Here is a 3,193-nt window from a genome sequence, read left to right on the forward strand (position 1 = left end):
TTTAAATTCACAATTACCCACTGTCTTAGCCTATTCAGGCTGCTATAAAACAACAACAATAACAAACTAGGTGGCTTAAACAGGACATTTCTCACAGTTCCTTAGGCTGGGAAGTCCAATATCAAGGCGCTGACAGATTCACTGTCTGATGAGCCTCACTTCCTGGTTTGTAGACGTCTACTTGCTGTGTCCTCACATGGAGGAAAGGGCAAGATAGCTCCCTGAGGTCTTTTTTAAAAAAAATAAGGGCATTAACCCCATGTGTGAAAGCCGAAGCTCCCACCTCTAAATCTATCACCTTGGAGATTAGGTTTTAACATTAACTTTGGTGGGCTGCACTTACCTCAGTACTTTCTTGCAGTCCTGCTACAATTTCCTGGTTAACTCGATCTCCATTCGCCACCATGGCTCATTCACACTGTTTCTACTCAGCTTCTACCCTCACTCAGTGATGCCTTTGTCATCTGCTTTTTCTTTGTGGACTATGGACATTCTCAGAGTCCTCAGAAGAAATGGATAACATAGAAGTCAAATTTAGAGCTTAGGAAGTTGGCAACAGATTTCAAGATACAAATTTCAATGCATGGTTTCTCTCCTATAGAGACATTAAAATTAACGTGATTAAGGAGATTACCTGTTTTTCCCTCCCTCCTTCTGGGAATAACAGCCACTTAATTCTGGGAGCTGTTGCTCTCTCTCCCATCATGTGGTTCTTGCAGGGCTGCCAATACGAGTACAAACGCCATCTGTCTGGGCTTAGGGTTAGCGTGTGATCCAGGCAGGGCCAGGACCTTACCTACGGGTTTTCTAGTTGAAATGAAAGGAAGAAGATCACTTATTCTAATGACAAGCTAGAGAAAAGAGTCCTGGTTCTAACTCCCTAAAGGCCCAACTGTACTCCATTTAGCAATCTTTGTGTCTAGATAGTTTATTAGGCTTTTTGATTTCCCACCTAAAAACCCTAATTAAAACAAATCTGTTCCTGCGAACAAACAAAATAAGTGGAAAGAACTAGGGTGTTCATGTGTGTATCAGTGAAGGAGCTGAGAGCGCAAAATTTGCACCCTGTGCGGATCCTGAGAGCCGGGTGTGTAAGTCCTCAGTGGAAGCGAAGTGCTGTCTGTCTGGAGGACAAGGTGAACGTAGAAGGGGGAGACAGAGCTGAGGTGTGCGTCTTAGGAGAGCAGGATTGTTACAAAAAACACTGTGGTATCCATGGTCTGCATGGCCGCCCTGCGGTGAAAAACAGCTGTGCTTGTTTTATGTAACCTTTCTGGGTGACTAGTGCACCTGGGCTTTCTGCACCCTGTGCCAGCTCTCACAGCCACACCTGCTCTGGGTTCATTTCTCCAGGTTAGTGTGTTTACACATCAGAACATGAACAGTTTGTGTAACGGTCAAGGAGAGTGTTCTTGATATTCCCTCATCATTAATGATGGATGGAGTCCAAGTTCCGAGAGTAAAAATGTGGGCTTCACTGCATCTTGAAAATGTAATTCCCAGTAAAATAATAAGCATTTGCACCTACTTTAGAGTCTATAAGGTGATTTTGCAATCAGGTCGTTCCAATCATTTCATTGGTTCACTAATACTATGAGAAAATTCTATGTCATAATAGTATCATTGACAAGGAAACTGAAGCTCAGACAAATTAAGTTACTTGCCCAAGGTCACACAACTAGTAAAAGTTAGAGGTGGGACTCCAACCCAGGTGTCATGCCTTTAAGTGCCACATGTTTTCACTGAGTGCACCCACATTTTTATTCCTGCTGCTAATGGTATTCAAAAAGACTTGTGGGATATAATCCCCTTGACCCACACTCTCTTTCTAACATACTCCATTAGTGGGTACCAATGTAGAGCTTCATTGGTCCATCTTGGTTGTGGCCCTGCCCCACAGCTTGCTGGGAATTGTGTTTGAGCACCTCTTCATGGAGGGTGTGGAGAGGGCTCACCTGTGGGGGCCTGGCTGGAGTAGCAATGATGTTTGAAGACAAGGGCAATTGATACTTGTTTGCTAATCATATATGGCAAATAAATCTTCAAAACTATTTTTTTAAGTAAAGAGAAATTTATTTTAAGGTATTCGATAAAGTAATAGTATTCGTGGAACTGAGAATGGCAAATCCTGACAGTGGTTGCATATGACAAACTTTGGAAACCTTAAATGACATCTCTAAAATGTTAAGAGCTGCCCAGGTTGGAACTTCCCAAGAAGTCCTGCCCAGAACTCAGGGTAATAAAGTGATAGCCAATAAAGATATGCTTGCTTTGATTTGTTTAAATTCCTGACCATAAGGCAGCGCCTGTCTCTAGTTACTGCCATCTGTTGGCTTGTGTGTCTGAGTTTGGAGCCTAAAATCTCAGAGGACTTGCACTGCCCTTTACACAATTCTAGAAGGGAGTCTACCTCACTGAAGACAACATCCAGATACAGTCAGCCTTTCCATCTCTTGAGAAAATAGACGAGTATAAATCTCTTCCCCGCATGCCTCCTGCGTGTGAGACAAGTCGTGTCCTGCTACTCATCTCCAGGGACCGACTCAGCTTGTGAATGGGCTGTCAGAGTTTGATACAGAAAGTTCCTTCCCCTTCCAAATCCTCGTGCCCCTGCTCCTGCTTTTTTTACTGGTTAGTTCCTACCTGTTCTTGGGGAAGGTCCATTTCATTGTGTGCTCATAGCTCTCTATGCTCTGTGTGTGGCACACAATGTATTAAAATTATAACTGAGCCACTTTGAGGTGAGATCAGTGCTCTTCAGATTTGTATGGTCCGTGGGACACATGGAAGTTGCTCAGTAAGTATTTCCTCAATGAACGAATGAATGACAGTCATACTTAATAGTATCATGAAACCTCGTATCCCGTAATCAGAATAAGCTGGTAGCCAAAAACTGTCATTTGCAGAGCACATGCAACCCACTAGGTTTATATATGTCATCTCATTTAATGCTCTTAACAATCCTTTGGGAAGGTATTCTCCCCCCTTCCTCCCACAATTATTTGTTGAGTGTATCCTAAGTGCCAGGCACTGTGCTTTGTGCTGGAGATCAAACCATGAAAAGATATGATGTCTGCTTCATGGAGCATAGTGGGGTAGACACATAATAAACAAGCAAAGAAAATATTATTTTCTCCACTTTTGAGGTGACTTTCAGAAAGGTCTACTCCTTGTCTACTCCTTGCTTAAAGTG

This window comes from Furipterus horrens, unplaced genomic scaffold, assembly GCF_987537825.1.
Source record: "Furipterus horrens unplaced genomic scaffold, mFurHor1.1.pri manual_scaffold_7, whole genome shotgun sequence".
NCBI classification, from domain to species: Eukaryota; Metazoa; Chordata; class Mammalia; order Chiroptera; family Furipteridae; genus Furipterus; species Furipterus horrens.